At 38.6% G+C, this 13,015-nt stretch overlaps 1 pseudogene; it reads left to right on the top strand.

Moving 5' to 3' along the window:
• Positions 1-11: 11 nt before the first annotated feature.
• On the top strand, positions 12-1,833 carry LOC117077885 (annotated as a pseudogene).
• The last annotated feature ends 11,182 nt before the right edge of the window (positions 1,834-13,015 follow it).

The following is a 13,015-nucleotide window of genomic DNA, read 5'->3' as shown; positions in this document are numbered from 1 at the left end:
CCCCGCAATGCGGCCATGAGAAGCAGCGCGGGGGTAGGTGATCGAAGCCCCTAGAAGACCAGCATTCTCGTGATTATGGAGGCCCCTCTGTCCTTTCTGTGACGGAAGCAATGCTGACCTCGGTTTCCTGGACCCATTCTGACTCAGGAGCCTTCATGTAAATGGGTCCCGTCGTGCCTCCCAGTAAGATGCCAGAAAGCTCAGGAGTTAGTGTCTCCGGTGGACTGAGTCAGTGTTACTGGGGCAGCGGTTTCTCCAAGGCCCTTTAGAAAGACGATGACCTCGACTTTTCTCTGCCTGACATCCTATTGAAAGTAGGGACCATGGAAGATGAAGAGTTGACCAACCTGAGCTGGCTGCATGAGAGCAAGAACTTGCTGAAGAGCTTTGGGGAGTCAATCCTCAAGAGTGTCAGCCCGGTCCAGGACCTGGACGATGACAGTCCCCGTCCCCACCCACTCTGATATGCCCTACGATGCCAGGCAGAACCCCAACTGCAACCCCCCCTTACTCCTTTAGCTGCCTCATATTTATGGTCGTTGAGGACTCTTCAACCAAGCGCCTACCAGTGAAAGATATTTACAACTGGATCTTGGAACATTTTCCGTATTTTGCAAATGCACCTGATGGGTGGAAATACTCAGTGAGACACAATTTGTCATTGAATAAGTATTTTAAGAAAGTGGACAAAGAGAGAAGTCAGAGTATTGGGAAAGGGTCGTTGTGGTGCATAGACCCAGAGTATAGACAAAATCTAACTCAGGCTTTGAAAAAGACACCTTATCACCCACACCCATACCCACACGTGTTCAATACACCTCCCACCTGCCCTCAGGCATATCAAAGCACATCAGGTCCACCCGTCTGGCCGGGCAGTACCTTCTTCAAGAGAAATGGAGCCCTTCTCCAAGATCCTGACATTGATGCTACCAGGGCCATGATACTCCCCCTGAGATACAAGCAGGTTTTCCTCCAGGAGCCATACAAAACAGAGCGCGGGTCCTGAGCTGAGAGGACTGTTTCCCCGTGGGCGGCAGGTGCCAATCAGTCCCATTGAGATGACGGCTGCCATAAGGAATGGCACCACCAGCTGCTGGATGTGGACTGAGAGCGAGCCATCGTGTGGCTCCTCAGTGGTTAGCCTAGAGGATGCCGACTGAGAGCGAGCCATCGTGTGGCTCCTCAGTGGTTAGCCTAGAGGATGCCGACTGAGAGCGAGCCATCGTGTGGCTCCTCGGTGGTTAGCGGAGACCCCAAGGAGAATCACAACTACAGCAATGCCAAATCCTCCAACGCCCGGAGCACCTCGCCTACCAGCGACTCCATCCCTTCCTCCTCCTCGGCCGACGACCACTGCAAGTTTGCCAGCACGGAGAAGCAAGAGGGCAATGAGGGCAGCGACGGGAGCTTCCGGAGCCACGAGAGCCACAGCGACAGGGAAGAGGAAGACAGGAAACACAGCCAGAAGGAGCCCAAGGATGCTCTGGGGGACAGCGGGTACGCGTCCCAGCACAAGAAACGCCAGGACTTTACCAAGTCCAGAAAAGTCCCCAGCGACACACTGCCCCTCAAAAAGAGACGCACTGAAAATCACCGCCCCCCTCCCCACAGCCCCCCACCAGGGCGAAGAAGAGGAGATGAAAGAAGCGCCGGGTCGCTCCTGCACTTAGCAGAGATCCCATCCTGTTTGAATAACATCACCAATCAGACGGCAAAGGGGCAGAAAAAGCAAAAGGAAACCACAAAAAAATTAAAAACAAGTCACTGATTTGTTTTGAACTTACGGCCATTTGGTTTCAGCATGTCAGGAGATTTCGAATGATTTGTGGCAACGTCAGCTTTTTTTTTCTTTTTTCTTGTTTTGTTTTTGGTTTGGTTTTCTTTTTTTTCTTTCCTCCCCCCCCCTTTTTTTTATTATACTTTAAGTTCTAGGGTACACGTGCACAACGTGCAGGTTTGTTACATATGTATACATGTGCCATGTTGGTGTGCTGCACCCATTAACTCGCCATTTACATTAGGTATATCTTCTAAATTTGTCCCATCTTCTTTGTTTTGGACCCTTAAGAATTTGATTTTTAAAGGAGATTGAAGCCATATAACTCATAATGACACTCAGCTGTTTTACAAAAGCTTTTCATTATCTGAAGACAAAACCGAAAAAGCTAAAATTACCATTGCTTCCTCAAGCTTGTCAGAAACCTGTGGCTGAATCTGCAAGGTCAACGTCAATGCCACTGGAACAACCATTCAGCATCTAGAAGGTACGTGTGCAAAGTAATCGTCGTTCAGGCCCAACCCTTAGGTTTACATGACTGTGGTCTGAGTTCCCCAACCCCCTCCTCCTTTTATTAGATGAGATTTAGCACACTCTCAGTTATTTAAACATGCAACATTTCTTGAGTATGTATGTGGAGGCCATCTGAGCTCATAGCTGATTCAGTAACCAGTTTCATGCTGTGCCATTCACACTCACTACTTAATACTGCCATGATGAAAATGTGGAGGAAAAATGTATCTGTGTGTGTCTGGGAAGCATATACACTTGTACATTTTTAAATACTCTGATTCTGTAACATTTCTGAGTTTTGTTTTGTTTTACAGAAAAAAAAAGTGATAAAGCAATCAGAAGACCAAGAGGCTTACTATTGATGCTTAGGGTCATCTGACCTTGGCTGGCCAATAGACCTACAAGGCCAAATTAATTTAGGACAGTAATACTTTTTCAAAAGCCATTTTTTCTGATATTCATGCCAATATCATGAATAGAAAGGGAGAACCATAAAGGAGAAAGAATGTGATGTTCAATTATGTTCGTGTGAACCTAAAGAAACAATATGGAGGCAGGCACAATCAGCCAAACTCTAGGGCCTTGATGGTGTTGCTTGGAAGGCATGCATACCTGCATTTTGCATTCTTTGTATGTAATCATATTGCCAAAGACAAACTATTTCATCATTTTTTGTAAACAACACTTTTCCCCAGACCTACCATAAGTTTCTGTGATGTATTGTCTTCCAGTTGCAATAAAAATTACTCAGTTGCATCAAAAATAAAAAACAAAAAACCCTAACTTCTGTAGTTGTCATGAGACTTCATAGGACGGCCTATGGAAACTGCTACCCATAGTACTCTGCGTGAAATAACACCTTTAAAAAATGATTGTTTTCAAAAGCAATGGAAACAAAAGCCAAAATTAACAAATGGGATCTAATTAAACTAAAGAGCTTCTGCACAGCAAAAGAAACTATCATTAGAGTGAACAGGCAACATACAGAATGGGAGAAAATTTTTGCAATGTATCCATCTGACAAAGGACTAATATTCAGAATCTACAAAACACTTAAACAAATTTACAAGGAAAAAACAACCCCATCAAAAAGTGGTGAAGGACATGAATAAACATTTCTCAAAAGAAGACATTTATGCAGCCAAAAAACACATGAAAAAAAGTTCATCATCACTGATCATTAGAGAAATGCAAATCAAAACCACAATGAGATACCATCTCACACCAGTTAGAATGGCAATCATTAAGAAGTCAGGAAACAACAGGTGCTGGAGAGGATGTGGAGAAATAGGAATGCTTTTACACTGTTGGTGGGAGTGTAAATTAGTTAAAACACTCTGGAAGACAGTTTGGCGATTCCTCAAGGATCTAGAACCAGAAATACCATTTGACCCAGCAATCCCATTACTGGGTATATACCCAAAGGATTATAAACCATTTTACTATAAAGAAACATGCACATGTATGTTTATTGCAGTACTGTTCACAATAGCAAAGACTTGGAACCAACCCAAATGCCCATCAATGATACACTGGATAAAGAAAATGTGGCACATACACACCATGGAATACTATGCAGCCATAAAAAAGGATGAGTTCATGTCCTTTGCAGGGACATGGATGAAGCTGGAAACCATCAGCAAACTAACACAAGAACAGAAAACCAAACACCGCATGTTCTCACTCATAAGCAGGAGTTGAACAATGAGAACACGTGGACACAGGGAGGGGAACCTTGCACACCGGCGCCTATCAGGGTGTGGGGGCCTAGGGGAGGGATAGCATTAGGAGAAATACCTAAGGTAGGTGATGGGTTGATGGGTGTAGCAAACCACCATGGCACGTGTATGCCTATGTAACCTGCACGTTCTGCACATGTATCCCAGAACTTAAAGTATAATAAAAAAATTTTAAAAATTAATGTGGAAACACAAAGCACCTAGATTCACCAAAACAAATTTATTAAAGAAAGAATGAAATTGGAGGACAAGTATTACCTAAGACTTATTAAAAGCTGTAGTAATCAAGGCAGTTTGGATATTGGCAAAGATAAATAAATAAAAGGAACAGGATAGAAAGTCCAGAAATAGACACAGACATATATGGGGAAAAAATGCTGGTTCTCCTCCTTCTACTCCCTGATAGTTCGCATCATATACAAATTTAAAAACACTTTTAAAGAAAACCACAGAATAAAATATCCAAGTCTGAGAGCATAATTGCTACTCTGTAAACTAGCCTACACAGTAATTTTATCCTACCCATTCCACTATAAACATTGTTTAATCTAGAAGAGCTGTGGGAATGTGGATTATTTATACAAACTAGATCATTATAAGTTAGATCAACTTGCTCTGGGATTGAATCCTACATATTATCTCGTAAGCTCTGTTGCTGCAGGAGGGCATTTCCAAGCTTGTCCAATTATGTTATTTAGAAATAATTTTCTATTATTTTTCCTTTATTTTCTTGTTTACTAAGTCTCCTATTGTTCCAAGGGTCCTGGTAAAGTGTGGTTAGCAGGAACTTTGAGCATTAAAAAAAAATCAAAGCTCAGTTGATGGAGAGAATAACTGAGAGCCTAAGAATATTTGAGAAAATGCCATGGGATTGTTCCGAACTTGCTTATACATCAGATCTAATTAGCAGCAAGTCCTTCACTTTTAATTCAGTAGAGGATGATCTCCAAGGTGATTTCAGGTTCTAAAATTTGTTTATTAAAAGTGAATAGAGCTTTTTATTTTTTATTTATTATTTTAGAGGTTTTATTTTCGGAGATCAAGCTTTTTGATGATATGAACATTGAATCTGAATGCTTAATCTGTCTTTCAGAAGTTCATTTCAGGGTAATTATTTATGACCAAATCTGTATTTAATTCATGGAGTGAAACATCTTCAGAAGAGTATGTTTTTGGCATCTTTTACCTAGGGTCGCAATATTGGTGAAAAGGAAATGTTTCTCCCTAATCAAATGTTCACTAACCCTCTTTACCCTAGCATGGTATAAGGAATGAAATATACCATTCTATGAATTTGAGTTGTGGTTTTAATTAAAATTCTTATTTGTACTCAGTCTAAATTCTCAATGTAAGTCATCTTTAATTTTTTCCAGCACAGAACTCCTGAGTTGCTTTGGATAACTTAACACACACAAAAATTAACACTAAAAATTGTAGCTAGAGTCAAGTTTGGACAATCTTCTCAAAGAAGTCTAGCTGATATGAATAAATTGAGTTAAGAGAGAGTAAAAATTGCTAATATGCCGGGCACTCTCCTAAGTGTCTTACATGAATTCTTTTAATCCTCAGAATTATCCTATAAAGTAGACATAATAATACTCCCATGTTACAGATGAAGAAAATTGAGGCACAGTAAGTTTCCCAACATTATACCACTATTAAATGATAAAGACAGGTTACAAACCCAGCAGCCAAACACTACTTTACAAGGGCTCTGTGTGAGACAAACTTACCTTGAACAGATCCTCAGAGATTCTGATTTAATTATTATGGAACGGGATGAGGGTGGAGGCGGTGGTCTGCTGAAGCCAACTTATACGGGATCATGAGGCTTGATGAAAAAATCTTCAGGAATTTTGCACTGATTGACTTTACTATCTCACATTGGTATGTTGAAATTGGCCATAGAAACAGTATTTATGCCATGGAAATCAGCAAATACTACAACTCAGCCTCCCAACCTGCAGCTCTGGTTGGTAAACATTTAGCAACAGATCACTGAGTGGAGAACAGATATCAGCATTTTGAAAAACTCCTCAGGTGATACTAAGATGCAGGAGGGGCTGAATACCACTGCTGATAGACAGACTGTTACCTGTAGTTTCTCCAAGGAGTGAGATCAGAGGAGGGAGAAGATGAGATGTTCACTTTTCACTATATTTGATAGGCACATGCATTTCTTTTATAAAATAATATGCCAAATTTAAAGAAATCAATAAAGAAATATATATTTTTCAAAGTTATCTCTGCCTTTTACTTGCAGTTATATAAATAGCGCTGACTTATAGTTAGGGCATGGCAAAGGGATGGATGTAGTCGGCAATCAGGGACACTTCTTTGCCACAATCTCTGAAGAAAAGAGTCAGTTTGTGAAGAGCGAAGAATGGATTCTGCTCGGTAGACAGAACCCACCTCTAGGGAGGAGACTTTGTGTGGCTCTGGCTTCAGGTAGGAGATAAAGATCCAGGAAAGTCAGCTGTTAGATAAAGGGAGATCTAACACCAGGGGACTGTAGCTCAGACATGAGACCAGACGTGAGATGATTGGCAAGAAGCTGGAGGAAACTTGTTCACGAAGGAATTTAATCCTAAGCAGCCAGACAGAATGGGGAAAATATGGAGAAGTAAGACTGTGGCCAATTTCCGAGACTTGGAAGACAAAAAGCTCAATTAACTTGGTCAAGGATAGGAGAGGACTAACAATAAAGGTGGCCTGACAATGACCCTAAACCTAAGTTTGGACCACAGTTGCAGGATCAAAAATATCTGACTGCCAGCACAGAAATTATGCAGGAACAGAGTAGCCACAAAGTCTATTGCAAGTATTCTCACTTCAACAATTGTAATATTCTAAGAATTCTAATTGTTTCCTACAATGCAACTTCAGTAACATAAGCCAAAAAGAAAATGCCATTACAATTGGTCAACATAACGAGTTCACACCATCCCCATTACATTCTAGCTTTTATGTGACACAAATTCCTTATTTTGATCCCATTTTATGATTTTTAGAAAAGACCAACTAGTGTAGTAAAAGTGTATTAAAAATAAGAAAGGTAGGTGTAGACAGAACTGGATGGACTTAAAAGATACGGAATATAAATCATACAAGAGGCCAGAATATAAAGAAGATAGGTGTGTCCTCATTATGATGAAGTTGTCTTTAAATTTTCAATCAACACAGTAGAGGAAACTTTTGAGACTACAAAGTGACTCTTAATGCTGGACACCAAATGATATGATAGACAAATAACCTATTAAATCTTGTTGGTAAAACTTTTTCAGTAGCTTACTCGGATGCATCCTTTGAAAGCTGACTTATTTACTTGAAAGTAGTAAGTGTTACTGATATATCAAATAAAGTTATTACACACAAAACAAATTTCTGGAGCTCCTTGGGGACAGATATTCCTGTGGTGGCTACCACATGGTAGATATTCAATGAATATTTATAGAATTGAAAGGGTAGTGTGTGGCAATATGTGCATTGAAAGTCATTGGGGCAGATCTGAGTAGAAGTTTGCCTGGGAATTGACATGATGCTTCAGAGAAAGTTCTTGATGAGAGCATTTTAGTCATTGTGATGTGTCAACTTGGCTAGGCTACAATACTCAGTTATTTAATCAAACAGCAATCTAGGCATTGCTGTGTAGGTTTTTTTGTAGATGTGGTTAGCAGTTGCAATCAGTTGGCTTTAAGTAAAGGAGATTACTTTCAATAATATGAGTGGGCTTCATCTAACCAGCTGAAAGGCTTCATGAGCAACAACCGAGGTTTCCCAGATAAAGAAAGATTCTGATGCAAGACTGTATCAGCTCTTGTATGAGCCTGTTGGCCTGCTCTGTGAACTTCAAACTTGCCAGCCCCCACAATTGCATAAACCAATTCTTTCAAATAAATTTAAATTAAAAATACTTTGAAAATATATATTCTTTGAAAATATATACTGGTTCTATTTCTCTGGAGAATCCTGACTGATACAACCACTTACAAGAATAAAATGGGGAGTCTTCACTTACCACTTAGTAATATAATATGTGCTTGACTTTTACAGATTTTTTGAAATGTTATTATCTTTCTGGTCTTTTTAAGTATAGTATTGGACTTATTTCACACTATATATGAGACTACAGTGTCATTTCCTTGTTAATTTCTCTAATTATATAGTTATCAACATTTATTTATGTTAGGTCAGCTTAACTCCTCATGATTTTTTTTCTTTTTTTAATTTTTTAATTTTTTATTTTATTTTATTTTTATACTTTAAGTTCTAGGGTACATGTGCATAACATGCAGGTTTGTTACATATGTATACTTATGCCATGTTGGTGTGCTGCACCCATCAACTCGTCAGCACCCATCAATTCATCATTTATATCATGTATAACTCCCCAATGCAATCCCTCCCTCCTCCCCCCTCCCCATGATAGGCCCCAGTGTGTGATGTTCCCCTTCCCGAGTCCAAGTGATCTCATTGTTCAGTTCCCACCTATGAGTGAGAACATGCGGTGTTTGGTTTTCTGTTCTTGTGATAGTTTGCTAAGAATGATGGTTTCCAGCTGCATCCATGTCCCTACAAAGGACGCAAACTCATCCTTTTTTGTGGCTGCATAGTATTCCATGGTGTATATGTGCCACATTTTCTTAATCCAGTCTGTCACTGATGGACATTTGGGTTGATTCCAAGTCTTTGCTATTGTGAATAGTGCTGCAATAAACATACGTGTGCATGTGTCTTTGTAGTAGAATAATTTATAATCCTTTGGGTATATACCCAGTAGTGGGATGGCTGGGTCATATGGTACATTTAGTTCTAGGTCCTTGAGGAATTGCCATACTGTTTTCCATAATGGTTGAACTAGTTTACAATCCCACCAACAGTGTAAAAGTGTTCCTACTTCTCCACATCCTCTCCAACACCTGTTGTTTCCTGACTTCTTAATGATTGCCATTCTAACTGGTGTGAGATGGTATCTCATTGTGGTTTTGATTTGCATTTCTCTGATGGCCAGTGATGATGAGCATTTTTTCATGTGTCTGTTGGCTGTATGAATGTCTTCTTTTGAGAAATGTCTGTTCATATCCTTTCCCCACTTTTCGATGGGGTTGTTTGTTTTTTTCTTGTATATTTGTTTGAGTTCTTTGTAGATTCTGGATATTAGCCCTTTGTCAGATGAGTAGGTTGCAAAAATTTTCTCCCATTCTGTAGGTTGCCTGTTCACTCTGATGGTAGTTTCTTTTGCTGTGCAGAAGCTCTTTAGTTTAATTATATCCCATTTGTCAATTTTGGCTTTTGCTGCCGTTGCTTTTGGTGTTTTAGACATGAAGTCCTTGCCCATGCCTATGTCCTGAATGGTACTACCTAGATTTTCTTCTAGGGTTTTTATGGTATTAGGTCTAACATTTAAGTCTCTAATCCATCTTGAATTAATCTTCGTATAAGGGGTAAGGAAAGGATCCAGTTTCAGCTTTCTACTTATGGCTAGCCAATTTTCCCAGCATCATTTATTAAATAGGGAATCCTTTCCCCATTTCTTCTTTTTGTCAGGTTTGTCAAAGATCAGATGGTTGTAGATGTGTGGTATTATTTCTGAGGGCTCTGTTCTGTTCCATTGGTCTATATCTCTGTTTTGGTACCAGTACCATGCTGTTTTGGTTACTATAGCCTTGTAGTATAGTTTGAAGTCAGGTAGCATGATGCCTCCAGCTTTGTTCTTTTGGCTTAGGATTGTCTTGGCAGTGAGGGGTCTTTTTTGGTTCCATATGTACTTTAAAGCAGTTTTTTCCAATTCTGTGAAGAAAGTCATTGGTAGCTTAATGGGGATGGCATTGAATCTATAAATTACCTTGGGCAGTATGGCCATTTTCACAATATTGAGTCTTCCTATCCATGAGCATGGTATGTTCTTCCATTTGTTTGCGTCCTCTTTTATTTCGCTGAGCAGTGGTTTGTAGTTCTCCTTGAAGAGGTCCTTTACATCCCTTGTAAGTTGGATTCCTAGGTATTTTATTCTCTTTGAAGCTATTGTGAAGGGGAGTTCATTCATGATTTGGCTCTCTGTTTGTCTGTTACTGGTGTATAAGAATGCTTGTGATTTTTGCACATTAATTTTGTATCCTGAGACTTTGCTGAAGTTGCTTATCAGTTTAAGGAGATTTTGGGCTGAGACAATAGGGTTTTCTAAATATACAATCATGTCATCTGCAAAGAGGGACAATTTGACTTCTTCTTTTCCTTACTGAATACCCTTATTTATTTCCCTTGCCTGATTGCCCTAGCCAGAACTTCCAACACTATGTTGAATAGGACTGGTGAGAAAGGGCATCCCTGTCTTGTGCCAGTTTTCAAAGGGAATTTTTCCAGTTTTTGCCCATTCCGCACGATATTGGCTGTGGGTTTGTCATAAATGGCTCTTATTATTTTGAGATATGTTCCATCAATGCCGAATTTATTGAGAGTTTTTAGCATGAAGGGCTGTTGAATTTTGTCAAAAGCCTTTTCTGCATCTATTGAGATAATCATGTGGTTTTTGTCTTTGGTTCTGTTTATATGCTGGATTATGTTTATTGATTTGCATATGTTGAACCAGCCTTGCATCCCAGGGATGAAGCCCACTTGATCATGGTGGATAAGCTTTTTGATGTGCTGCTGGATTCGGTTTGCCAGTATTTTATTGAGGAATTCTGGATCGATGTTCATCAGGGATATTGGTCTAAAATTCTCTTTTTATGTTGTATCTCTGTCAGGTTTTGGTATCAGGATGATGTTGGCCTCATAAAATGAGTTAGGGAGGATTCCCTCTTTTTCTATTGATTGGAATAGTTTCAGAAGGAATGGTACCAACTCCTCCTTATACCCCTGGTGGAATTCAGCTGTGAATCCATCTGGTCCTGGACTTCTTTTGGTTGGTAGACTATTAATTATTGCCTTAATTTCAGAGCCTGCTATTGGTCTATTCAGGGATTCAACTTCTTTCTGGTTTAGTCTTGGGAGAGTGTAAGTGTCCAGGAAGTTATCCATTTCTTCTAGGTTTTCTAGTTTATTTGCGTAGAGGTGTTTATAGTATTCTCTGATGGTAGTTTGTATTTCTGTGGGGTCGGTGTTGATATCCCCTTTATCATTTTTTATTGCGTCTATTTGATTCTTCTCTCTTTTCTTCTTTATTAGTCTTGCTAGCGGTCTATCAATTTTGCTGATCTTTTCAAAAAACCAGCTCCTGGATTCATTGATTTTTTGGAGGGTTTTTTGTGTCTCTATCGCCTTCAGTTCTGCTCTGATCTTAGTTATTTCTTGCCTTCTGCTAGCTTTTGAATGTGAAAAACAGTCTTTTTAATGGGTGGTGTTGAAGCAACTTGATAGCCACATATGAAAGAATGAAGTTGGACTCTTACCTAATACTTAGGCAAAAGTGAACTCAAAATGTATCAAATACCTATATATAAGAGCTAAAACTATATAACTCTAAAAGAAAACATAGGGACAGACCTTTGTGATCCTGAATTTTGTCATGGAGTCTTATATATGACATGAAAAGTCCAAGAAACCAAGGAAAAATGATAAATTGGACTTTGCCTAGTTTTAAAACTTTATGAGTCGAAAGACACTATCAAGCAAGTGAAAAGTCAACCCACAAAATGAGAAAAATATTTACAAGCCATATATCTGGTAAGGGACTTATATCTAGAATATACAATAACTCATAACTCAATAGTAAGAAGACAGTTAATTTAATTAAAAATGGGCAAAGGATCTGAATAGACATTTCTTCAAAGAAGATATACAAATAGCGAATAAGGAAATGAAAACATGTTCAGCATCATTAGTACCCTCACTAGTTTTCTCAACATCATTATTAAATGCATAAAAATCATATTGAGATACTACTTTACACAGAAAAGGATGGCTAAGATCATATAGTCAAATAATAAAAAGTGTTGTTCAAGATGTGAGAAATTGTAACCCTCACAGACCGAAAGGGAGAATAAAAAATGGTGCAGTCATTTCCACTTTGGGAAACAGTTTAGCGGTTCCTAAAAAGTTGAATATAGTTACGAATTGACCCCGAAATCCCACTTCAAGGCATGTACTGAAAATAAATAAAAATATTGAGGTACAAAAATACTTTTACAGGAATGTTAATAGTTACATTATTTATAATAGCCAAAAAGTGGAAATAAGTCAAATGTCTATTAACATTTTTTGGTGCCTAAACCTGAGATCAAATGGATAAATACAATGCAGTACACACCATTGCAATACATGGATTATTATTTAACCATAATGAGAAATGAAGTACTGAGATATACTAAAACATAGATGAAACTTAGAAAACATTATGCTAAGCATTAATAGTTAGTCATAATAGACCACATGTTATATGATTCCATTTGCATAAAATACCAAGAATAGGCAAATCTATAAATACGGAAAGCATCTAAGTGGTCACCCAGGGATGAGGGGTTGGAACACTGAAGAACTATAGTTAGAGTCTATGGGATTTCTCTCTGGGGTGATAAAATTATTTTAAAATCATTTGTGGTGATGGTTATACAAGTTTGTGAATATACCAAAAAACTGAATTGTATACTTAAATATTTAAATTGTATGGTATGTGAATTATATCTCAATAAATCTGTTACAAAAACAGATACAAGAAACAGTTAAAATTAGAAGTCCAGAATCTACTGATACAAACTTTTTAGAAAACTAATAGGCCACATCTACTAAAACTGAACATATGTGTACCCTATGCCTATCAATTCCTCAGTATATATTCAAAAAATGCTCATGGCATGAAAATATATGCATAATTATGCTCATAACAGTGTTATTTGTAATAGTTCAAAACCAGAAGCAACCTAAACACCCATCAACATAGATTGAATACATTGTGGTATATTTATGCACTAAGATGTGGTACAGAAAGGAGAAGAGACACGCTGCAAATACATGTGACAATATGGATGAATCTCACAAGCTTAATGGT

Source organism: Trachypithecus francoisi, unplaced genomic scaffold (assembly GCF_009764315.1).
Source record: "Trachypithecus francoisi isolate TF-2019V2 unplaced genomic scaffold, Tfra_2.0 Lachesis_group6, whole genome shotgun sequence".
NCBI classification, from domain to species: Eukaryota; Metazoa; Chordata; class Mammalia; order Primates; family Cercopithecidae; genus Trachypithecus; species Trachypithecus francoisi.
This window is presented reverse-complemented; position numbering and strand designations above follow the sequence as displayed.